We start from the raw sequence: 26,726 nt of genomic DNA, 5'->3' as shown, positions 1-26,726 counted from the left end.
AGTGTTGGTGTCCTTCATGGGGGATCTTACTCCTGTGTAGTTTATGTATTATTTGAGCAATTTTATCCTTTATTCAAGTTAGAGTGGCCACTGGTGCATCCCCAGAACACAGAACATCCCACTGGTGAGGGGCAAGGCCACTGCCTCCTTGGCCAATCTCTAGTAAGGGGTAGGGCCACTGTACCCCTTGCCCAATCAGCAGCAAGGAGCAGGGCCACCACAAAAAGGTCACCTCCCTGGCTGGTCCTGAACCCTGCTCCTCCTGGCTGTGCGCTACCCTACCTCTACGCACAGCCAATTAAATTGTGAGGACAAATAATTAAAATGTATTTCCACCAACTAACTGAAAAACGGGACTTTTTGCAGTGTGTTCCTCATTCAGAAATGGACAGGGAGCAAAGACTTGATAAACAGGACAGTCTCATTATAAAACAGGACCAATGGCCTCCCTAATCTAAGTCCACAAGTAACTGGCCGTGACCAGTCAATTCAGTATTAGGCCTTTGAACTCCCAATTCCAGGATTGGTTGTCTTTTCAACGATGACTTCTGTAGCGTCAGTTTTAAATTTAATGTTTTGGCGATTTAGATTTATGCTTGTGTCAGTCACATTATATATTCTATTGAGGATATAATTTCTCATTTTGAAGATATAATCTCATAGACATCAGGGCTGGAAGGGACCTTGGAAGATCATAGAGTCCAGCCCCCTGCCCAAAGGGCAGGAAGGCAGCTGGGGTCATAGGATCTCAGCAAGATAAGCATCCAATTTGCTCTTGAAGGTGTTCAATGTAGGTGCTTGAACCACCTCCGCTGGCAGACTGTTCCAGACCTTGGGGACTCGGACAGTAAAGAAATTCTTCCTTATAATCTGTGTTATATTATGATATAAGTATGGGCTTGCTGGGTACATCTATGCTGCAGACCACTGCATAGTGCAAATGAACTAGCTCAGTTGTGGGAACCAATCTAGCTGCAGTAGCATGGAACTCCTTTTTTTTTTAGCTAATTTAGCTTGATTTTCAGATGCTCCGGCTAGACTGCTTCCATTACCAAATAGTGCGTGTATTTACTTTCTCTACTCTGTACTTTGGAAACTCTCCTCAATGCTGTGAGTGCATAGTTGATGTTTTCCATTGTTCACCCTCCCTCTTAGATTGTTTTTGCAACTGCTGGCATTCTGCATGCCATTGCAAAGCTTATTTTAATACAGTATTTCCTATATTGCTATAACGCTGAATATTTGTTACCATCCAAGGGTTCCTCCCCTCTCCCTTCATAGCTTCCTTGGGTTTTGCGTTCTTTAGTCTTACACACATTAATTGTGCACTGTTTTGAATTTGTAAATTTGCTCTGTCCACTCATATGACATTTGCCTCTTTCCTCTTTATTCTGTCAGTATTGTTTGACACAGTGTCCCCTATGCTGCTAGCAGGAAAGTCACATTGCTATTCCTGTATGGTTTCTTGCATCCTATGCTCGCTATAGCTTTGGCTAGTATGAGATCTAACTTTATAACTGAAGTGGTACTTTTAAAATAGCAACTCTTATGCCAGCAACTATCCTATCTCTTATTAGTGGTTCTTTTAACATTCCATATTTGCAATATTCAGAAGGACTGTGTAGTAATAAGAGCTTGAAATGTTTCCGCATGTTCCTGTTAAATTTGGTCCTTTCATATATAATATTCTGTCCACCTATAGAAGGGGCATCAAAGGCCTGTACTCCTTCTTTCTCTGCCCTCCTGAGGAAGGGGTATGGCACATAGAATATTATCAGCAGTATCATCCCGGGCTAACATCAGGCAATGAATATGGTATTCTCTCAAATCACTGATTCAGAAGGCCAGCTGCATGATTTAACACCATCAGATTTCTAGCCATTTGCCTTATGAGTTCCACACGACTTCCACTATGAGCAACACAGCTCTGTACCTCTCCCTCCAGTTTTCCTTTTCACATCCCTTCCATCATTCACCCACATGGCAGTGGGTCGTAGGGGAAGAGCAGTCTGTCTCATTTTCGTTATTCCTGCTTTAAGGAGAGAGATTCACCCACTTCCGGCAGGCAGAAAGAGCCATGCTTTGAGCTGCAACTAGTGAACTCTCCTTTGATCACATTCCCTTCATTATTTTCCTTTGGCAACACATTTTTGTCCTCTATAGTAACTGTGGATGGCTAGGACCTCTAAAAGCTCTTTGCAGGAGCTGGATTCATTGATCCAAAGGAAAGGCACGTGTGTCACTAAGTTATACCATGTCAACTGCTACACATGAAGCAGTTACCAGTGGAGGAAAAGGAAGCTTTCCTCTACACTAGTCCATTATCTGCAGAGGCAGAGTTGATCCATAAGTGTCTCCATGCACTTTGAACTCTCATATTTGAGCACAATGAAGTTACAAAATTAATTCTGAAAAATGTGCCTAAAATCAAATTTGCAGAGTTGGAGAAAGACGATGGGGCTACAAATAGTTGATGCTGCTTTTCTTCTATTGCATTGCTTTTCCAGTGTTGCTATGAACGTGTTCATTTGACGTGTGTGCAGTGACAGCCCTATTAAAGTAGCAGAAGTCCCATGATATTCTGTGAAAAATTGATCTGAGATTAATGTATTAACTGAGCTGAAATTAATGCAGTACAGAAGGAATTGTAATACTTCTGGGGATTGGCTCACTCTTATGCAATGGTGACATGTGACATAGCTTCCCAGTTGGCACAGTTGTGTTCTGAGATGCTATGGGAGCTGAGACTTTCAGTTGTCACTACTTTGTCTCGTCTTCTGTCCCTGTTGATCCTTGCATCATGGATCAGTGAAACACTTTGTGCATACAGTTGCTCATCAGAGACTGCAATATGATTAGCCACTATTCTTTAAATATTTAAATTCCTTTACAGACAGTAATTTATACACATTAAAAAAGTTGTCCATAGTGGCAGTAGCTAGGGATATATTACATGTTCAGATGCAATGCAAAGGCATTTCCCTTATATAGGGAGCAACACTTCTTCCCACATTGGGACAGAAATGATACATACATCTGTATAAGTGATCAGAAACTAATCTAAATCTGCAATACAACAGAAGCACAAAGATCAGTTTCAAAATAGCTGTACCCGGTTTAAGACCAACGTGGATGGATGTAGTATTGGATTTAATTAGTTTAGGTTACACTGGTCTATTGAACTTGTGTTCCAGATACCCTCCTGACTCCCCGGCATACAAGATTGCTTTGCAGGGCTGGGGTGATCACTTCCCAGTGGAGCTGGGAGGTGTGCGGAAGCACCTCCCACCTTCTGGCCTTGGCCAGTGCGGGCATCTGCCTGCCTTGGCCAATCAAAGAGTGAACGTAAGTTCTGTTCATTCATAGTAAAATCTGTGCAGCATAGAGAAACTTGCATAGATTGGATCAATTCCACCTTGGGCTTTTTGACTGTCAGTATTTAGCCCTAAAGTACTGGCATTCCCCAACACTTGGTCCTGTTAGCCAACTGGCATCATGTGCATGTGTGCTTGTGTCACTCCATTTACAGGATGTGGCCCTAATTTTGCATCCTTGCTGTTTTTTATTCTTGTTGCTAGCATCTGATCCTTACTGAGGATCCCCCAACCCATGGCTTACAGGCTTGTTGCCCTATGGGACCCTCCAGTGCCACTTGAGGTTGATGGGAAGAACAAAGGATGATGGTGCAAGCAAACCATTACTTGCTCAGTATTGTTACTTGAAATGTTTTGCTTTGGTTCTGTGTTCTGATAATTTTGAACAAATACATATTCCAAAGCACTGCAATTTTTAATATTCAGATGGTGGAGAAAAATATTTTTGGTTCTTAAATTAAAAATGGGGAAGATAGCTCCATTTATCTCCATAATTGCTCCAAAACAGACCTAATGGAAAAAATATTGTTTTTTCATTTTGCCTTTCAGAAACAAGGCAAAATACATTATATTCTGGGGCACGTTATTTGCAAAAAAAGACAGTGTTGCCCAAGGTCACACAGGAAGTCTTTGGAAGAACTAGGACATGATCCCATATCCCTGGGGTCGTACTCCAATCACAAGATCTTTTTTCTTCTTTATTAATGTTGTAATTATTCTGGAGTAATAATTTTTTTTAAATCTGTCCTTCATGGACTTCTTGCTTAACAAGGTGAATCCTACTGAATGGCACAGAGTCCTTTTACAAAAGAAAGAAACTTATTTTCTGCACTATAAGAGTTGTTTTATGGTTACAGGACAATTGAGAAGTTGGAGGTACAAAGAAACATATTTCTAGACGTCACCGCTCTGTCATACTAAAGATCTTCAAGAACGCAAATAGCCTGTCCTGCTGTAGACCACGGCTTCTTAATCTCATTATATGTTAGATTTACAACAAAATGTTGGTTTTGACCAGGTCCTGACATGCTTTGAAACGATCCTTTCAGATTACAGGAGAAACATTGCCAATATTAGAGAAGTATTGAATCATCTGGTATACACTGGATGAAAGGAAATGTGTTGGCTTGTAGCCAGTGTAGGTAATTTAGCCTTTGCACTTTATTACCTGTGCAAAAATTCAAGAAGCTGCTTGATACAGGAGATGGAAGGCAGAAATATTATGCTCCACATTTCCGATATATTTTTATATCTCATTATATGAAGTGACACATTAATCAAGAGTGATGTGGCACAAATTGGTTTGATAGAACTAGAGGGTGTGAAGTGAAAGGTTATGTTAGAACTGCACCAACAGTTCTGCAGTATTGGTAAAACCAATATAAACTCATTATCTTCACTGGGTTTGCAGAAAGCAAAAAAGCTTGGGATTTTCTCCTAACTCTTTCCCTGTATGCAAGTCTGTTCTGTAAAGTCCCACAGCCCACACATTTCTACTTGATGAAGTAGTCCAATAGTTGATGGAAGTCCAGCCCTGAATAAGTCCAGCCTTTCACTGCAAATTAGGTTTCTGTTGTCCTCCCCTCTGTTTTTTACTTTGGAACTACGCTGTTCCTTGACAGAGTCATCACCACCGGTAGCTGATCTCCTCGTGCTGTCATACACGATAGCTCACTTTGACAGTGCATTGAGCGCATGTGTGGGACCACCTTTTCTGATGGATCAGCAGAGGGGAGAGTCATCTCACATTTCTCCTTTCATTCTTTGTAGTGTCTGGTGTGAACAGGAATCCCAGCTTCGTGCACTTGAGCGTGTTGCCAGTCTCTATGAAGGAGCATAGGATGAAGGCTGACTCCTTGCATGTTCTCTCTCTCCTCCCTAGCAGCCTAAGGCTCATCTGAGCCCTTCTGTTCCTGGGAAGACTCACTCCTGGTTGGGCCAGAAGATTGTTCACAAAATAATACCAACATTTACAAATAGTGTTCATAAACAAATGCATGCACTTGTAAAGAAGCCTCTTACCCCCCCATTTTTAATTCTGAGCAAGATGAGAAGGATATTGCAGATAAATGTAACCCCCTACCCTCTAATTCTAAAAACAGTTTTGTATCAGGAAGGTTACAGGATGCTTACTCCAACATGAATTCCTATTAACATTGCTTGGCAAAGACTGTGTGAACATCTAAGGTTGGACAGTGCATTTGGACTTCAGGCTTTGAGTTTGCACAAAGCATTTTTTGTGGCACTTTAGTGTTGGCAGACAATTTTCTAAATGAAATCCTACAGGGGAAAAGATAATCTATAATGTACTGCAAAATAAACTGCAGTCACCTATGCACATCATGCTTATCATTCTGAGGTGATTCTCTGTTCATTCCTATATAATTAATTTACCAAATATAGATAATAATCTACAGCCCCTTCTATATCATATGAAAGAGGGCTAATGGAGTAAGTGGTTACTTGGCCAGAATCTAAGTAAATAAAAATATTTTGAGAGTAAAATATTTATAGCCCTCCATTCAGCAATAGTGAAGGAACGTGCCAGAGACGGCTGATTCTGCTGCTGTAAATGTTTTTCCCTCTGCCGCTGAACACCATAACCTCTTCCTACAATTCATCTAGTAAAATAAAAACCCATTGCACTACTTCCCAGAATCAACTGTGGAGGTATTTAGTTCTCTTTAATTTCCACCCCCCCTTTACTTTCATGATAAGCCAGCTGCAGCTAGATTTATTTGAACTGAAGAATCCTAAGGATGGTGGGAGGAGATGACTAGATTTCCTACCATTTTGATCATCAATTCAACACGTTGGAGTAAGGAATGATAAATTTGGCAAGGGAAGTTTAGACGGAGAGAAATTCATGTCTAGTGTGCACAGCAAGGAAAGAAGCCAACTGCTTTGCCATCCCTTAATAAGGGAAGTTATCATGGCCAAACCTCATACTCTCATCTGTTTTCTGGTCATAACGGTGTCTTTGACTTTTTTGATGAAAATGAAGTCAGGCCAAGCGGCTTTGAAACCTATGGTGGCTCTCTTGTTATTGGAAATTTCACTTCAGTGAGAAACTGCAGGTAGAGAGTTATGTAATGTCCAGTCTTCAATTAATCTGTACATTTTCATGACACCAAAGTATTTATGTGCCTCAGACTATAGGTTCAGTTTGTCTTCACAACTCAGTATCTTCCCATTAGCATTGCAGGACTGGAAAGGATCCCCAAGGTCATTGAGACAAGTCCCCTGTTTTCCCAGGTAATCATGACACATCAGCACCAAGGGAATGGTAGACCAGGATTTTTTTCACAGCTGTTTGTCATTGGAAAAATGTTGATTTCCCCCCTCCCCCCCCGCCCCAAAATTGAAACTTATCTGCATGTCAACGCAGAAGAAACTTCGTTTCAGGCCTGAATGAAATACCCTGTTGGTAAGAAAAATGTATCTATCCTATCCCAGTAGGCTTGGTTGAGTGGTTAGGATACTGACCTGTGATACTGAGAGATCCAACTTCAGGTCCTTATTTCATTCAACTCAGGGATTTGAATCTCTACCCCAGTTGTGTTTGTGCTGGGTTGTTGGCTGTCTGAAAGTGGATAACTTTCATTTGTTAAAGGTTTCTCTTTCATGGCGATACAGAATGAGATTTTTTTTTAAATCTTAACATGCGTAATAAAATGGGAACATTATTTCCCATGAGCTGCAGGTATAATCTACCCATTCTAATGACATGAAAGGGAGACACAGAGAAATTAAACAACTTTGTATGCAGGCTCACTAAAGAATTGGTGGCAAAGGTCTCCTGAGCTCTGCTTTAGTACGTTGGTCACAAGAGCATCTTGCACTGATTGATCCTGAAGCTCAAGTTCTTTCAGCACCGCACCGTCACAACTGGTTATTTCACTGTAAAACCTCCAAGAAAGGGAAATAACACTTAAATCACATGCCTGTTAGAACATAGCATGGCTTCATTCTAAAGCCGCTTGGCATTATGAACGGTTCAAAGAGGCATGATTGCCTGGGTCAGACAACCAGCTATGTGAAGTGAGCATCTCAAGTAAAACTACAGCCCAATGCTTTAAACTGCCAACTTTATGTTCAAGCACAATAAATACACATTTTCATATGGGTAATGAGTTTTTATACAGCACTGCGGAAGCTCCTGAGACTCTTGTTATCGAGAGATAATCATATTCTGGCAGTGGCACTTATCATGCCCAGTAAATGTCCCAAGAATGTGATTATCACCTGATAACTCTATAGTCTCTTCTGCTTTGTTGTTTTGTTTATAGTGAAGAAAGCATTTGTAATCTCTGCAGTTGATTTTATTCATTGTGATAATGATAAAGGAATAAATTGACCATTTGCTTACTAGTGTCAGGAGGCATGATTAGATGCCTAAAACATTAGATTTGTTATCACAGAAAAGCAAAGGCATTTAAATGTAATCTCTTTCTCAGTCCTATTTCAATAACCTTAGATGTTCACACAGTCTTTGCCAAGCAATGTTAATAGGAATTCTGGAAACAAACACAGATATTTTAATATCCAAATGACCTTTTCTTTCCATAGTAAATTCAGATTGTTTCTCTAATACCTATATAGGATTCAATTCTGAAGCTGCCTGCAATTTATCCAATGCTAATAGAGCGTCTTAACAAGATTAAATATACCCCAGCTAACATACTTTTCCTTATTGAAATCTAGTATATTGTAATTCAGTACTCTGAAAGTATATTGGCATGTTTCTATTTGTGACGGGCAGCAGGAACTGTGAGCAGGAGATGGGTTACAGACCAGGGATTGTTCTGGTCTCTGACACCGGACACACTTTTTCATTTGAAAGCAAGTCACTCCTTCACCTCTGCTTTGATTTTCTTACTTTTAAACGATGCTCTGTTTTGTGCAGCAGAAGTACGGGCACGAAGTTTATAGAGGATAGTTATCAACAGTAATTTTTTGACTTGCATGCATATATTATATTCGAGGTACAGTATTTCAGACTGGGGGGCAACTTTCATGTAGGCAACAAATATTTTTTCTAAATATGTTTTCCATCCTCCAAAAAGGAGCGTTATTATTAAGACTCTGTGGGCCTCAGGGCCAGCTGCTAAAGTGGGATCAGATCCAGCACCTTTGGGCAGCATCTAGGGGATGAATGGGCACCCCCTCACTTTCATACCCTAGGCTTGAAATTGCATACTTCCTGGTCCATTGTTTCTGGGATTCCCTGCTTACTAAGAGGATGATGCAGTGTTTACTTGCTTGGGCTTGCTTATAGCATCCATTGGCACATGAGCTCCTGCTGCTGACTGGGGTTCTCAGGCTCTCTCCCTTGTCCCAGATTGCAAAGAATCATTAAGGATTGCTAATCAGTGGCCCCACCAGCCCCAATAAAGATTGGCAAAATGTATTGGCCTTCCCTGGGGTCTTCGGTTGTCTCATTGCTCTGGCTTCAGCATAGAACAGAGCCTGTTTAAGCAACTGGCCGTCCACAGGCAGCAAAATGAAGGTCCTGGTGACTTGAAGAAAAAACTATGCATGGCCTGATTGCGATTGTGGATTAATGTAGTTATGGGTACTCTGACACTCCAAGAAGAGAGAGGCAGTAAGATGTGTTAGTCTAAAAGCAGTCAGAAGGCAGGTTAGAGATGCATCCTTATATACTAACTAAATCAGATATGTAAATAGAGCATGAGCTTTTGAGACTCAAAGTTCACTCCAAGGAAACCCATCTGATAGTTCAGACCGTAATTTGTAAGGCTTAATTAAGATAAAATCCATGGAGGGAGGGGAGGCTATTTTGATACAGATCTACACTACAGAATATAATGAAATACTTTTAGGTACATACTTTTAGAGAGCTGCATAGTGCTCTAAAGTATAATTATATATTTCTTTTTTTATAGAATGGTTTTAACACCTCTATAGAAAGGTTTCCATTTTCTATTAAATTCTTACAAGAGGTTGGCGCTTTTTATCACCCATGTTCATCTCTTCTTTTGGAGAATCCTGCTGCTCTCTCTCCAGTCCTCCCCTTCTCTTCCCCCCTGCTATTGAAAGAAAGAAAGAAATCGTCTACTGTTCCAGACCTGCAGGTGCTTTCTGCTACTGACAATCGTTCGCTATTTTTGTTAAAGAGACATCACCTGGAAAAAGAAAAACTCTTGCTCTTTGAAGCGGAAAACATGTAGCTTTTGGGAATTCTTAATGGGTGCACTTATGGGTAAATCCTGAGGCAAAGATTAGCAGAGATGCTTCCTGGTACATCCACAGCTATAGGCATCTTCCACAGGGCAGGCTAGGGGACTATACAGAGGGGCTTATTTTTTATGCTGTTTTGAGCAGCATGTATCCGGTGCTTACTGCTGCTGGGAGTTTGTGCAAGGATCAGCTGAGGGCTGCAGAGCCCATTCCATCTATGCTCACCTCCTTGTCATGTTTAGAGAGGTATCATGCCAGCTGCAGGTGATTGGGAAAGGGTGAATGGGTTTGAAGTGGGAGAGGTCTCTACAGCAAAGGACAAACAAGTTACCCAACACATCAAAAATCCACCAGAGACAAAAATATCCAAATACCTGTTGGGAGCACACTTCTCCCATGACAATCACCGCCTTTCTGATCTCTCAGTTCTAATCCTCAAGGGGAATTTACAAAAACCCTTTCATAGATGAGCCTATGAACTTAACTTCTACTGGATACAGAAAATCATGGACTTAACAAAGACATTGGCTTTATGACACATTACAACCTGCCTGACATCTGACATACCAGGTAACCTGCTTCCAGCTGACCTCTTGCAATCCTTCACACATTTCCCTCCCTTCTCTGCTCCCCCACTAGCTCTACCTATTGTTTTCCTAACTTCCACTCATTTGCAGTTTTACAGACCTTCTTCTTGTTTCTTTCCCACCTTGGAGAACACACACCACCAGCAGAGTCCCCCAGTGCCTGACAAAGGGTGTTTGTGCCCAAAAGCTTGCAAAGAACTTTTTTCCCAACTGTTTAGTTGGTCTAATAAAAGATTATGTTCTACCCAAAGAACCTTGCCTGCCTGTTGTTCCTGGACTAACATGGCTACAACCAATAACCCAAGTTACCCAACTGCATTTGCCTTAAAATTGTGTTCTTAAAATGCTGCTAACTTTTGGGCTTAAAAGCCGTTCTGTTTTCTCCTACCATACCTTAACCTTGTAGACCTTCTGAGCCCTAAGGACATTATTCCTGACTGAACTTGTGGTCTAACATCAGTTATCCTGAAATACAAGCAAATGGGAAGCATAAGCAGGGTAGCATTTTGTTTGTCTGATGCGATTTAAATGCCATTCGAATTTTACCAAAGTGTTTGTAGAATGAGATTTGTATGTAAAATTTTTATCCTGTCATTATAATGCAAAGCTTAACAGATCCTTAACAATAGCAGATCTGCCAAGTGCCACTGTAATACTTGAGTAGCTAACAAATTACATTTGCAAATATCTTTGAGAAACAAGAAGACTAGATGTCACTGGCAAGACTGTGATTAGTGTCAATTCTTTAGCTAATGCATGATGAACAATGCAGATTCATTAATTCTAATGAAATTACTGATTGGAGGTATAAATGTTGTGCTTTCAGTGTTTAAAAAATGTTTTAAATCAAATTCATAACCCCCTTAAGAATAATTTTGCAGCTGCTATATTTAGTGTGGGAAGCTTTGTGTGTCGGGGCAGGGGGATAAAGAATCTGGGTCAGATTCGGCTCTGTCGAATACATTGCTGCACTCACTGAAGCCTACTTCAGATTTACCAAATCAATTTAAAAACAGGAAAAAAAATCACCTAGTGGCCATGCCTAGGCTTTCCTATTCTGTACTTCAACACCGATGTAAGTATAAAAATGTTTTCATCTGGATAGAACTAGACTGGATTTCCAGTTTCCTAGATATAATGTAAGCATAACTGTGTGTGAAGGTTAATTAAAGGCAGGAAAAAGCGAAGCCCTAAGGTAAAGGAAATATCCTTATACATAAATAAATGATCATGTGGAATAGATTAGCAAAGGTGCAACAAGATACTGCAAGCAAGAAGATTTTAAAAGGAAAAAAACACAATGGAAATATGCACTTTAGAAGAAAGAGACATTGCAAAATATGAACCCTGCTAATATAGGTAGATGGATCAGTCTATGCCGAGTGTCTTCCATGCTCCCATTACATGACGTACTTGTAGTCAGATAACATCATCTGCAATGTTTGAATCAAGCTCCAGAAATCCTGTTTCTTTTTAGCTTGGAGGTGTTCTGGTCTGAGATTTGGCTAAGGCCAGTTTCTAGTTTGTAATTCATGCTTTTGAAAGCATGCATACTTTTGAAAACACAATTTTGGGACATCTGTCAGCTCAGAGGGCCCAAAGTTTTTCTTTCTTTTCAGTGATACCAATGCATTTACATGTTAGGAAAGCAGAAAATGACTTCCAGTGTCCAGCTTTGAGATGCTTTGAGATGTCCCATTGGTACATTGCAATTCTGTTTTTTCCTGAGTTCAGTATGGTGAACTTGAAAGTAATCAGTCATTTGTAATTCACTATACAGCTCCCTTTTAAGGAATTGGATTCCAGGAAGTGAAGTTACAAACTGTATTAAGTGTACCCCTTCATAAGAATAAGTTAGCATTTACTATGATAAACTTCCACTAAAGCTAGTTAGTTGGTGTACATTTGAATCCAGTTATCTGTGTGTAATCTATATTATTTACTGAGTGAAAATTTGAATGTCAAAGGCCACAAGATTAGGTTAAAATAGCCTTTACAGAGAACTCCAAATACAGTTGAACAGGGGGCTTTGCTTCATTTCTTTCAATGTTAGTTTGAATAATGCAGCTTCCCATTAAAACCTTAACATTAGCCAATTTTAGCATTTAAATTTACTCTTCAATATTAGAAGTATTCTGCTAATATTGCAGGATCAGCAAAGAGTTCAAATGTTGCTTCATAAGTGCTGATACTCTACACATCAAAGATATAATAACACCAGCTTTTCTGTGACCTCATGTTAAATAAAAATGTTGAGCTTGTAGCACTAAAATCTGATTATGTTCTTGTTCTCCGTATCACTTGTGCTATGCAGCACATTTCATTAGCAGCCATTAGCCCTGTAGTGTGCAACAAGCAGAAGAACTTCAGTTCAAGGTCAAGCCCACAAAGGGAAAATGTTCACATTATACACATGACACACTTCCCTGTCAGATAGGAAAATGTCATCTGCTTTTCTCTATGGGCCTTCACATAAAAAAAAGACTTTTATTTTTCCTCTTCTGAGACGCTGCATCCCAGATAACAACCATGTACTCTCTGGTGATGTGGCAGTGATCGTAAGGAGAAAAGTAGACTTACTTATAGAAAGTAGCAGGCAGAAAATACTTAAATTGTGTTTAACTCATCATCTTCAGTGGTGTGTTTCCAGAAGGGATGCTGGGAAAAGATGGTAATTAGGCAAAACAGAAGCTAATTGATACATTGCAAAGAAAGTTAGTTTCAACTTGAAGACCCAGGTTCCCTATGGGACTTCAGAGAGTATAGGCAGTCTTAGCAACAAAACTAGAGTGAACGTCCCTTTAATTGGGGCCTAAAAGATCAAAGTCTCAAGGCTTTGTTAGGGATAAAGAAAGAATATGCCTTGGTTAATTTAGCAAAGTAAGTCATGAAGACAAGCTTTGGAGATAATGCTTTTTTTGCTCTGTCTTTCTCTGTGTCAGCTAAAACCCATTTTTCTTTTGATAAAAGATATAGACAGCTTAGAAAGTGAGATTAGATTCTCCACACGCATGAAAGAGACAGATGGGGTGAAAGAGCACTATTAAATCTGCCTCGACATTCACTAAAAAAAAGTTTCTGAATGGGAAGAAGTGTCCTTTCGTTGGCACAACGTGGTTCTTATTACTGAAGATACCATGGATCAGAAGTCAGTTATTGCAGTTGCTGCAGATAAAGAAGACACCATATAGTCATTGGTCAGATTTATGTTTTGAGCAAATAAGACCTTATGATTTTAAGCTTCAATTTGTGTTATTGATTATAGCATCTCTGTAATAAATCAGGTAAAAGCCTTATTTAAATTTCAAAGACTGCAGATTCCTTTTGTCCCATAATTTCTGCATGGCATAAATCTTTTAATAAATGTTAAAAGGATATTGTTTCCCAGATAGTACTTGTTCATAATTGTCCAAGTAATTCAATTATATCTTCAGCATATCAGGTTTTGAAAGCATGTGCATTTATCAGTTGCCAACATAATTGTGCTGTTTTCTGTCTCTCAAAATATATCTCTTGCCTATGTTACTGTGATGTTGAAAGCCAGGTCAAAGTTGCACTGTGCACTTCTTTCTTTAAATGATTATGTGTTCCCATCACCCTGGTATTGTCTCATACTAAATATTTAAGAAAAATGAATTGAATTAAACAGCAGTAATAAACAAAACAGAATAGTTTCCCAAGTTATACTACCTCCAATTTCCCATGAGGAAATTTTGCCTAGGTATCCCATCAGGAAGATTTATATTATTTCCTATTCTTTCCAAACTTGGGTGCAGATGTGTTACTTCTCATAGGATGTCTTTTCCATATGTTATTTTTGCAAGTATAACATCGGTGTCTGCAATAGTAGGCAGTGGGAGAACTCATGCAAGACTAAGGGCCTAAATGTTCTCTCTGCCTCTAAATGGATTGTTCCAACTGGATTTTTATTGTTTCTAAATAAAGGCATTATATTAAAAATCATACAGTGCTATCATAGCTGAATTCATTTTTAATCAATAAATCATTTGGATAAAGCCATTTAGGCAAGGTATGATGGAGCCAAGGATTTAGTCACTTCTTTCCCTCTTTACCTGGATGGAGAATGAACCAAATAGCTAAGACCATCTCTTATGCCAGAAGAGAAGACACAAGCATTACAAGCCAATTTAGAAGTGTTTAGCAATACGGGTGTTATCTGATCCACATGTTGTGTATAAAATTCAACAGGAAAGACATCCAACTCTGGGCTCTTAAAAGACTGCGTGGATTTTATGACCTCCTTTATCTTCTCTGCTGATATAGCTTCCTGTAATCTAACTCTGCCTATTATTTAGCATGGGGACCAAAAATCCCATGAGAAAAAGGCTGGGAACTGCCGGCTCAGATTTATTACATGCAGAATAAATAATACAAGGTCTCAAAGGCCTCTCTTATTTTTCTTAATTGATATTTCCAACATGCATGCATGCAATGCATTTGGAAATACTTTGTATGTGTTCCACTCTCTCTCAGTTTACAGTACAATACTCAAGTCTTCTCTCCAGATTACAAGTACTATTATTAAAATCGGGGGAAAGGCTACCATAACATTCGGCTCCGAATTACAGACCTGACTGTTTTCACAGTCTGTGTAAACCTCATCAGAATGGTATAACTTGGAATACTAGTTCTGCCTTTGCTCAGTTTAAGTTTACTAATAAAATCAGAGTGTGTTAGAGTCTCATCTAACACCGGCTGAAATCAGTAGAAAGACTTCCTTTGACTTTCAGTGGGCTTTGGATCAATGGCTTATTATAATCTGATTTTGTTTGTTCTCCTTGGAGAAACGTATTTCCTGGGTTTTATTATTATTTATCATTTGTATTATTGAGGCATTCAGAGGCCAGCTGAGATCAGGGACCCTTTATAGCAGATGTTGTACAAGCAAAATAAGAGAGAGTCTCTTCTTGAAGAGCATACACTATAAAATCATTTTCCAAAAAACCTGCTCAGGAAATGGAATGGGTGCCCCAAGAAATTCTGACTAGTCAAATGTTGTGCTTGTTCCATGTTGGAGCAAGCTTTCCAGCAAGCAGAAATCCCCCTCCCACACATACATCCTCCAAATAAATTCTAAATCTTGAATTCACTCCATTTAGATAATGATGAAACAGTATTTTATATTACATTTAATATGTCATATATAACTGTCTCAACAAACTAAAACAGTAACAAAACTGAAATATTTTTACTTATGGCAAAAAATAAACAGAAATAAGAAAAATCATTTTGAGTCTTTTGTGCTGGAATTTCACAAATTGGAGTCACTTATTTCCACAAAATGCTTGGATTTGATAATACTAGATTTTCTGCGGAGGAAAGAATTTTGACAGCTGTAGTGTAATATTAACCCCGCAAAGTAGATGGGTTCGTCACATTGTCTTCTTATGAGGTTCACTTTATTCCTTCTGAAGTAATTAGATCCTTGATGGAAGGTAAATTAAGCAACCATTTAGGAATTGTTTCTGCACATTTATAAGAAACTCATATGATAATTTTTTTTTTTTTTTTTTTTTTTTTAATGGCCAGAGATGCATCTGTGAATAACTACTCATGTTTAGGCAAGCAAAGTAAAGGTCTCATGTAAAATATATAGTTGGTAAACTTCAGAAAAGACAATATTGGCAAGTATTCAGGTAGTCCCCTGTGTATGGATGCATCTCATGCACACACATACACACACACTCACGTGTGCAACTTCAGAACGCTTGCTGTCCCTTCACTCAAGTGATCCTGAAGACGATGGCTCTTATCTTTCAATATTCTGGGCACCAATAGGGCTAAGTACATTTAAGCACGTGAGTGGTTCCAATAACTACTTCAGGTCAAATGCAGACTTAAATTTGCTTTGCTTTGCTCTACTGGGGCTTGAATGCTCAGTGTCTAACCATCTCAGGTTGGGCGCAGAATAGGACAAGGCTTTGGCTCATTTCTTTCAGTCTACAAGTTGGCAGCCCTGATAGAAAAGTCTGAATAACCGTTGTTTGGGCTTTTCCGTAGTGCCCTTAGAGAACTTATTGGTAGTGTAGGATATAGTATAGAATTCTATAGGTTGCCTTTGGATCCTGTATACAGTATTTTGTTATAAAACACAACAGGTTTCATCATTCTATAAATAAAAAATGCAACTCCCCTTGCCCCTGTCAAGGCATGGTCTTGTCTGTCTACCTCATTCACACTTTTAGACGATTTGCCTAAGCTTTCCTGACCAGCTCCATGTAGACAGTCCCTGACAGTGTTGAATTTATACAGCTCTGGGCAGACTTCCCAGGTAGCTTTCTCTTATGTCAAGTCCCATTCTCTCTTGTGACCGATTGTTCCATGGGAATGCAGCTGCCACGGGAACTTGTAATGGGTTTTCAAATAGCTTGATCTCATTCCAAGGAGGGGTATGAAGATAAAGGCTGAAATCTGGCATCTTTTTTGTGTTGGAGGGGGAGCCATGCAGGGAAGAGCAACCTGAGGTGATGGTATAAAGGAGTCTGCAAGGGAGTGCTTTATTTCCCAGTGGGTTAGTGCAAATCTGTACTGTCAACAGTGTGAGCCAGCCTTTAGAAGGCACAATCCTGCCCAAAGTCTCCTCCTCCTGGTATGTGTTGCTTGCAGATAGCAACCAAATACAGGGTATTCTATAGAGTTAGACCAGTCTCCACCAGAAATATCAGTATTTTTAGATTTGGAGCACATCTCTAACTTGGCTTCCTTTCCCTTCTGGTTCTATGTTAGATGCTGCAAGAGTGTTACTTTAATTAATATGGAATTCAGAGGTTAATAATAATCCTTCAGGCAAACCACGAAATAGATAATAACAATGGATCCTGAGATTACCCTGGGCCCCTGCCTTGGGCCTCTGGCAGCTCAGACATCCAGAACTTGACTTCTGTTACCCTCAGAGACATGGCAAAAATGAAAGTAGTGTTGGATTTTGTGCTTGCTCTTAATGAGCTTAATAAGTCCCTGCAGGCTCTTTTGATATAGAAGAGAGATCTATTTTTCTTTTCTATTTTTTAACTTGTTTTTAGTTTTTTGCATTTTTTTTCTGGATAGAAGGGCGACTTCCCTCACCAGTCACAATATGAGCTGCTTTGCAAGAATGGTATTAGCATATCATAGGAGCAATGTTGGAACTGATAGAGCATATGCTCTTTACCCTCATTTTGACATATTTTGGTATATTCAGTTCAAAGATGGAAACACAGACTTTTAAAGCAGATTGGGACTAAAATGTGTAATTTGATTATTAGTCATAAGTTCAAATCTGTGAATAATTCAATAGTTTTATGATTCTATTTGAGATCAGAAAAATCATGTGGTAGGCACAGAAAAAATTCCTACATATGCTAATCAACAATTTTTTTTCCCCCTGCTCATTTTCATTTCTCCCAAGAGACATGTATTTCTTTCCCTGTAGCCAATAGGTTTCTTTCTTTATTTCTTCTATTTCAATATTGTATGAAGAAATTAAAATAATCATGTCAAAGGAACATGGACCAGAAATATAATTGATTAAATTTGTCAGGCCAATTAGCCAAACATAGGGCTTCTATATGATTTCTGGATTCGTTGCCACGTGCACTTTTCATTTGCTTTCTCACAAATATGTGAAGTTGAAGTAACTGCATGTCATGCATATTTTAATTAACTTTGGTAATTAATATGCCTCTATTTTAGCAGATAACTCCCAACTGACTTCAGGTCATTGGAAATTTTAGATCAGAAATGTCTGATCTTACAGAAGACTGAAATAGAAACCATTTATGAGCACAGTTTTTGCACAGAGGGTCAAAACTTTCTTCTCGGTGACATTTTATGTTTCTGGAATAACAGAAGAATGCAAGTCAGAACTGAATTTCAGTGCCCTCAATCATGTAGCTTCCTCAGTTGCCTTGGTTGTGGCTTGAAAAAGTCTTCCACAGTAGTATCAGACAAAGCTATTTTGCTTTTACTGGGTGTGGAAGCAACAAAGTAGCCTCTTGATTGCATGTGCCTTTAGGTAAAAGGTTGTTTCCAGATTGGTCTTGCTTTCATTCAAGATAGTGATTTAGTATCTTCTGTGATGTGCCCTCCCTTAGCATCCATAGAAACTAAGGGATTAGCTGAGTATACTGAAAGTTTCAGGCCTTCATCAGGTATACTGTGTTTGATTCCTTGTGTTGTCGTCTGCATCAACACAGCATGAGTACAAGCTATGTATGACCCAATACTGTTCTGATCTGGTAATGCTATCCTCACTTTGCGTGAATGTAAACGGCTGATATAAAGGTGGGGAAATAGAAAATCTGGTCTGTTAAAAATGGCATTCTCTTGGGACAGAGGGATTGCTAGGATTTTCAAGGGTGAGATTCCTTCATGAAGTGCTTTACTTTCTTTAATGCTGCGTTGCATATTAATTCTGGGTACATAGAGACATTACATTTAGATTGGCCTAACTAGAGATGGGTGGATCTATTTGCCCACCTGTGTAGACATTCACAGGGACTTAAATTAGGCCAAAAACAGTGGGCTCAATCTAAACTAGTTCACTTGAGTAGGTGAACTAGTTTAGATCAGGAACAGGTTAACCCAATCCAGTGAACGTGTGCGGGTGTTCAGAGTACAACCCGGAGTTTGGAAAGCTCAACTGCTTGCCCCAGTCCAGGGCTGTGCTCTTCATACCCCCAACTTTGACTGAGCTATTTTTAATTCTCTGGCAACACCTAGTGGACTAACCAGCCCCATCACTGCAGACCTGACATCCAACCCTCCTGTGGGCCCCCAATTCCACTCGTCCCTCACCCCCCCCCCCCCCCCCAGAGTTGCTTACGCCAGCTTCCACACGTGGTTCAAGGAACTGGCAAATGCCTAGACATGCTGGTCCTGGTCTATGATCACATGGCTTAAAGTAAGCCACTTGATTGTAGACCAGGTGCAGTGGACATTTGTACAGATTCTGTGTAGACAGACAGTGACACACTGACTAGCATCAGATTTTGTTGTGCTAACTGGCTGGGAAGGGAAGAAACACTGGAACTTTGTGTATTCTTCAGTCTTAGGGAAATAGTGGATACATTTGTGAATGTGTGAAATCCCCCTTCCTGCCTCCTCTGATGAACTTGTCATATGCCCCATCCAGGGCTGGAGAAATTCTGGTTTCCTAAGAGGTTCAAAGAGCACCTATTGGTTTGCCAGCCACAAAGAAGCACCTCTTGCTGAACTGCAAGTAGCACTGGACAAGAGCATACATCACACTGCATTTCTACTCTCCCCATGGAGAATGGAGTGATCTGTAATAGCAGGTATGGAAGCACCGCTTAAACCGATGCTGCAAAGAGAATAGCAAGCTGGAAGTCAAGAGGTCTTTGTGGCTCTGCAGGAGAAAGCTAGGGGTGGATATACAGCTGAACACTTGGGACTGAATGGTTTCCAATTACTATTTGGAAAGGATTTTTTTCTCTTAAATCAGGTCGATATTTGGCTAGGTGAGACTGTTGTTCCGCTCACGCAGTCTTATCTGCTAGCAATGATGTATGAAATGACAAAATCAAAAGGGTGGCTTTTAGCTTTAAAATCAATCAGTTACTCTGGAGTTGATATGAATACATTATCCTTTCTAGAAGCATAACATGTAAATGTGTGATCTATATGATGCCATCAGTATGCATGGAACAAATAAAAACCATCTGGAGAGTGAATAAAGTGCCAGAGTATCATGCAAAACTGATGGGCTTGATACTTTTATAGTCTTTAAAGAAAATACAAAAGAAATCCTGTTAAGCTTGACCCTGCTTCATTACCAGACAATTTCTCTACATATGAGGCAACACAGTAGACTTTAGTGAAATAATTTCCTGGATATAATCTTGGCTACCTGCTAATCATGCCCTAAGATGATGCAAATTGGTTTAAATGTATGGAAGTCAATAGAAACATGCTAATTTACACAAGCTAGGGGTCTGGTCCAGCGGAGAGAAGAATCTTGCAAAAAAAAAAAAAAGAAAGAAAGAAAGAAAAAGGGAAAAGCAGGGTAACTAGGATGAATTAAGACTCCAGACATCAAGTCTCAGTACAGTCTTTTTCTTTTATATATAATTTTTTTAAAAATTTTTTTTTGCGCAGGTGGGGGAGGGAGGAGGTTGGATCAGGTTAAAAATAGCTACCCGATCTAACTTAGGTATGGACCTTACACTTAGACCCGGTCTCAGTGATTGGAAATCAATCAAGACCCATAACTACAGAAGTTCTGTCCACAAAGACTGGTCTAAAAATGGCAGACCCAAAGACAGACTTCAATCCATGCAGTATCAAACCTAATTCATCTAGATTAGACCAGGGCATGTAACTTATGTTCAGCTACCTGCACAGCTTCGGGGCTAGGAAAGTCCAGCTGCTAGCCCTAACCCCGGGGCTGCACTTTTTTTCCCTGACCCCCCACCTCTGTCACTGGGCTATTTTTAGCCCCCCAGTCTCTACCCCCCACAAACCAGCTAGCCTTCCTGCTGCCCAGGAAACTCACCATCCTGTAAGCTCCTCCCAGTGTCCAGTTTTTGTGTTAATGCTGATAAAAGTAAGTATTGGTGGGGCAGGGGCAGGAGGGGTGGCAGAGTAAGTTCACTAGTGGGGAGTAAGAGGGCTCAAAGCCCTTCCCCATGGACCCCACAAGCCCTTCTGATCCTGTCAAACCTTCCCAGACCCCAGCAACCTGCCACAGACACTGCCTGCCCCCTAATCCCTCCCATGGATGCCACCTGTCTCCCCATTGCTCCCAAAACCCCCACCCTTGCCCCTCAATCCCTCTGCAGATGCTGTCTGCACCCTTGAGCCCCCTGATCACTCCCACAAATCCCAAATGCCTCTTGTCCCTCCTGCCCTCCCATCCCCCTTGGATGCCACTGGCACCCCCATCACTCTCGTAGGTCTCACCTGCCCCCCTACCACTCCACAGATCCCCAATCCCCCTCCCCAAGCCTGCTTGTTCCCCCTAGCCCTTCCCAACCTAACTTACCATAGATTAGGTAGCCATTTTAAGCATGATATAACCTCCCCAAATGTCTGAACTTACTCCAAATTTGGATTGTATAGGTTTGTACCATTAGTGTGGTGATTAGCGTCATGTTCAGAAATGCTGATGCTATGTGAATGATAAGAAAGGCAATGTATAATCACTACGGAGAAACTGTAACAGGTAATACCTGTGACTTCTGGATAGGTACGTTAATCAATAACAACTTAGTACAGTGTGTATTAAAAATGAAACAAATTGCTACATCCATGACTGAGTGTTATACAGCCAATTATGATAGCCATCAGGTTGCTTCCTGGAGTTCTTCAGGGATAGGATAGAATAAATGAGTATTATTGGCATGGATATTATACTGCAAATACAGAAGAATGACTGCGATCTCCTGGGAATATATTAATACAGAACCAAATAAAATCTTGACTGGAGCTTTGATATCCCTGCGCAGAAAATTGTGTAGGCTGAAATGAACAGGATCACCATCAATCTGGAACTGTACCTGGGAAATGGATTTTAAAAAGTCCAAGTGAAATGAAAGATGGTAATAGCCAGTAGTGTCATAAGTAGATGAAAGATATTTCAACGGTAGGATGTACGTGCCCCCCGGTCAGCAAATAGTTGACGGCTGTTGAACTTTTGAGTCATTGTAGCTCTGCAGGTTGCTCAGAAGGCAAACTAACAACTTTTTATATAAAAACAAGTGCTCATATATTTTTCAGAGATTTCATCACTTCAGATTTGCCTTTGAAATAAAAGGCTGATTATTAATTCGATGAAAACTCACTAGTTCCTTGATGGAAAGAGATGAGGCCTTATAAGAAGATCAGTAATTACAACTATCTTCAAACAAGAAGGAAACAGGCCTTGGGGAAGTGAAAGATTAACAGTGTAATAATTGAGCCCAAGGTATGTGTACAGTGTATTAAAAGCCATGAAAGCCAAGGATCAGGAGAGTGGGTGGTAAAATGCAGCTGCTGAATAATCCTCTTACCATCATCGATTCTCAGCTGGAAAAAAAATTAGGGTATTTTTGGGAGGGTTGGGGGGAGGGGGTGCACTTAAGGTCCTGATAGCAGTGAAACAAACCAAGTATCAAAACTGACAGGAGGAACATTTAAAATGAACTGCTCTGATGCCAGTAACTTCCCCACAAATTTCTTGCATACTTCTGTAATTATATAATCACATAATTATTTGGATAAACACAAAATTATCAAATAAGCAAATGTTATAAATATGAATTCCGGCCCTGCCTCTTCTTTCTTCCAAGATCTTCTACCAGCTTACCTGCGACATAAATATGACATTTTAAGTCAAGAAGCCGCTTAGCTTCCTGCTCTTAGGTGCTGCTTCAGGGTTGTTTTTTCACCAGAGAAAGAGGCAGTTTCCTCATTTAGCTTAAGCAATATTTTTTTTAATGGAAATGGTTGCTTCTTTATAATGTCTAATGCTCAGAGCTACCTATCTACCTCTCAAATATCAACATTTTTTAAGTGAACTCTAGAAAGCTGGGCCATCCATGGAATCAGGTTCCTGATTCATTTTCTCGGCTTTAAAAGGCCCTTGTTTAGCTAGTGGTTGACGTGGGAAGAAATGTGGTGAGTATGAGGAAAACAAAGGAAAAGCTGCTTTAAAATGTCTTCTTCCAGTGGCACAGATCCTGGTCTGCCCAGTTTAATCTGTTATATATACAAAATTAGAAAAAGGAATTGAAGTTAGTGGCATGAGGAATAAAGGACTCAACCAGTGCTTATTGCACAGGCAAAACTGGAGGTAAATGACATATCCTGTGACAAAGTACAAGCTTTTTCCTGAATGCAATTCATTTTGACAAAATCAAGAGGTTTTAGAAAATTATTAAACCTTTCAGAAAGTAGATGTTCAGGAGCACCAATGTGAATATTAATGTCCTCCATAAAAAATGCTTTTGTGCCTGAAGTCCAACCTCATGCAATCAGCAGAAAATTCAAAATTAATCTTTAGCATATGATAAAAGACCAAGATAGAATAAAAGAAAAGATGAACCTAAAGGGAAGAGTCAAGCAGGGAAATAATAATATCATATAAAAATACTTGCGCATCTGTAGCCCCTTATGAAGTAGAGTGTCCTCTTTCTTTACACCAGTGATTAAAGACTATAGCAAAAAAGATTAAGGAAGCTTCTTATAAAGGCCTCATGTATAGTCAGTGCAAGCAAATTCATTCTGTCTCGTACACCAAAGGCCTTAACAAAAGTCCATTTAAGTCTGTGGGAATCTTTTTGTTACTTTTAGTAGGCTTCAAATCAGGTCCATACCTCTTTTTTTTCAGAAACAGAATAATACGTGATGGTGTTAGTGATTGTCTATGTGGAAAACTGCTGCTACAATGTCAAAGGATTTTTTTCATCATTTGGCATTACAGATTAATCCTTATTGGGTATATCCACAATTGCTTAGCGAGATTTTGCAGTGATGCCAACAATCCTTTGTGCTGCTTTAATACCAAACAAGGTAAGAAGCTGCACCTTCTCCCCTCTTTTACACATGCCTAATGAATGGCCATAACCCATTCATGGATAAATGAAAACTGTAGTGTGCAACAGCAATGTGATCAGAAATTGTGGACAAATTGTATCATATGGCCTAGTAATCCTGGGAATACATCAATGTGTGGGGCTGAGGAAGGGCTGGCTGGAACAGTCCAAAACAGCTCAAGATAACAAAAAGTACTTTAATATAACTCCCATCTGGTTTTCATCTCACTGGTCCTCAGCTACAGCTCTCCAGCATTCAAATAAGACCTCAACTCAGCTTGTTAGGCTTTTCTACAGACAGAACAGGGTCTTGCCCTAGGTCAGTCCTTGTCTCAATAACAAAGCCTGATCCTGATTTCCCAGTACAGAAATCAGATCTTTTGTGTGCTCCCTGGCCCATGGACAAATGTACAATAAGGTGGTACAATTCGTTTCTAAATAGCATACCAGAAACCAGATAAGGACGTATTTTTGTATTGTCATCCAAGACTTGACTATTAAATTAGCACAGCCTAATATATGCAGGAAGGGAGCAGAAGAACAAAATACTTTCAGTGATACAATGGTGACCTGTGGCATTCACTCAAATTCAGGACTTCTGTCATCAGGATAGTGGGTTTGCATGCAATGCATGCTAAGGAGTACATAGCGCAAAACAACGAACCATGCTTATGTGGCTGGACTTCCTTTCATAATCCCCCTATTAGTCTCAAGTCAAGGAAGTGTAGTCGTCAGATATGCAGAAATATTAGTAATGTTCCACATGCACAGGACCACAAAAGAAGGGGAACTCTATACCTGTCAGTGGTGTGGTACTTCAGGAGGTAAACATTTTTCCTTCCTCCAATTTCTGTCCTTTGATGTAGAGTAGGTAAGATATTTATGCATGTTAACATTATGGAATGGAACATCTTTTTCAGTATCCCAGGAGTCGCTATAGCTAGGAGAGTGGAAAGCCTTCCAAACGTTGAATTAGCCAAAGGAGGAGGGAAGTAACTTGTATTCGTGAGCTTCCCCTTCTCTGGCAGTCTGCTAACTCATTTCATGTGTTAAACTTTCATTTGAGGCTGTGTGGGTTTAGTGATGGGTTATTGAGGTTTGAGAGCTAAGCTGGATAACAATGGCTTTAGGAGCAGAAATCCACCCAGAAATGATTTGCAATTACAGGTGGAGTGAAGGCCCAGCTGCAGGAGCTGATGGGCTGTGCCACCTAGCCCTTCTGCAGCACTTCGGGCTTTTCCTCCTTGACAGATGTATTCTCTGGAAAAACTGTTCAACCTCAATGACCTTTTTGAGTATTTCTGTCTATGTAAGGAAGTTGCACAGAGAACAGTGTACAGCATAATGGAATTAGCCCTCCGTTCTGCGGCGGGTTCATTCACTCCAGCATTTTAAGAGAGTCTCAGGAGAGTGAGTGACCTCCCCTGGCTTTGCGGGTTTGATTGAAGGAACCAGGACTACTGGTTCTGGTCCAGCCTAGTACCTTGATAAGTGATCGCAGCAGTGTGCAGTTCTTTCAGCAACCTAGTGCAAGAGCACACAATTGATAGCAAGGACTTGCAGAAGTTCCCCACCTTTCAGTAGTGGTAATTGCCCTTGCAATTACTGTTATATGCAATATTTCAAACTCACCTAGCAGCACAGAATCATATTCGTTATTTCCAGCATTGCATGATCAATCTGTTGTAGTCCTCTGATGACAGCTAGGGAAGTGAGGTTGACTATCAATGTAAAGTCTAATGGCCACACACAGAAGCAATCAGTTCTGTACCATTTAATTCAGTAATAACCAGTAATTTACAGTGAGGCTGTATTGTCTTAACAAATAGGAATATTAATGAATTCTAGTTGGTTCTGTTTGAATTCAGGAAGGTCATTGATAATAGTTTTTATTGTGTGTTGCAATGCTCAGAATGTGTGGCTCATGGGGAATAGGCACGAATAAAAATAGATATTATTTTGTTATCGGCCAATATTATTATTATTTACTCAAATTCAGTTTAAAATAAATTGATACCTTATATTCATATAGCACTGTAAGATTGAAAAGCTCTTTGGAATCCTTGTGAATAGAAAGTGCATAAATGTAAAACGTCATTAATAAGAGACCATCAGCTGATGTAAAATGTCCTGGACTTCAGTTTAAACCACCTGAGAATCAAATCTGTTTATGTGACTCTATCATAGTGTCCAGACTAGGCTTGTAGCCAAGGCTTTGGTATAGTCTGAAATTGGGACCTAAAGATATGTGGTGAAATTTGCTTTCAAAATATTTTGAAATTATTATTTTCATTTAGTTTTCAGTTAGGGTTCATATTTGGCAGTCGGCTATAAACCTCTGGGCCTGTTCTTATTTTATTCAAACATGTTGAAACTCAAGCAGCCATGCTGCTGCTCAGATTATTTGAGCACCTGTGCTCTTGTAGAAGTAGTAATGTGAGTCACCTGCTTTTTTGTTGTTTTTAAGAGAAGCTAAAGAGGTTTAAGCAATTTGATATGAATCTGATTAGTTCAGAATACCTGTATGAACAGTGAAATTGCCTGGAAAATGAAGAGCCGGAAATTTTCTTCCGTATTAGTGATTGTAAGGATGGCTTTTTGGCTTTTTTTCATAAGCCCTTCAAATTCTGCAGCATTGCAGCATCTACTGCATGATACAGAGAAAGTTGTTTCTCAGGAAGCTGGAGTCTTAACACTCCCCCACTCTTCTCCATCCTACCAGAAACAAAACCCAACATAACAGTTGTAAATATCTTATTCCAAGAGTTCGGCTCTCAACTCAAATTAAAAAAAAAACAACACATAAGCATATGAGTAGAACAGGGGTGGGCAAAATACGGCTCACAGGCTGGATCCAGTCTGCCAAGAACTTTCATCTGATCTGTGGTGCTCAACAAATTGTGCAGCACCCAGCCCTTCCCTCCATGAATGCGGGCCCCACGTGTACACAACCCTCAAACTTACCCTACAGCCTCGCTCCCACCCCCATGGGCGGAAGGACCTGGCAGCATACAGCTTCCGTTCAGGGCTGC

The 26,726-nt window shown here is 39.9% G+C and overlaps 1 protein-coding gene across 4 annotated transcripts in view; it reads left to right on the top strand.

The window, feature by feature from the left end:
* CNTN4 (contactin 4) overlaps nt 1-26,726 on the top strand; it is a 565,520-nt gene that overhangs the window by 100,370 nt on the left and 438,424 nt on the right. The window lies entirely within an intron of this gene.

Source organism: Crocodylus porosus, unplaced genomic scaffold, assembly GCF_001723895.1.
Source record: "Crocodylus porosus isolate Cpor-Errol unplaced genomic scaffold, CroPor_comp1, whole genome shotgun sequence".
In the NCBI taxonomy this organism is placed as follows: Eukaryota; Metazoa; Chordata; order Crocodylia; family Crocodylidae; genus Crocodylus; species Crocodylus porosus.
This window is presented reverse-complemented; position numbering and strand designations above follow the sequence as displayed.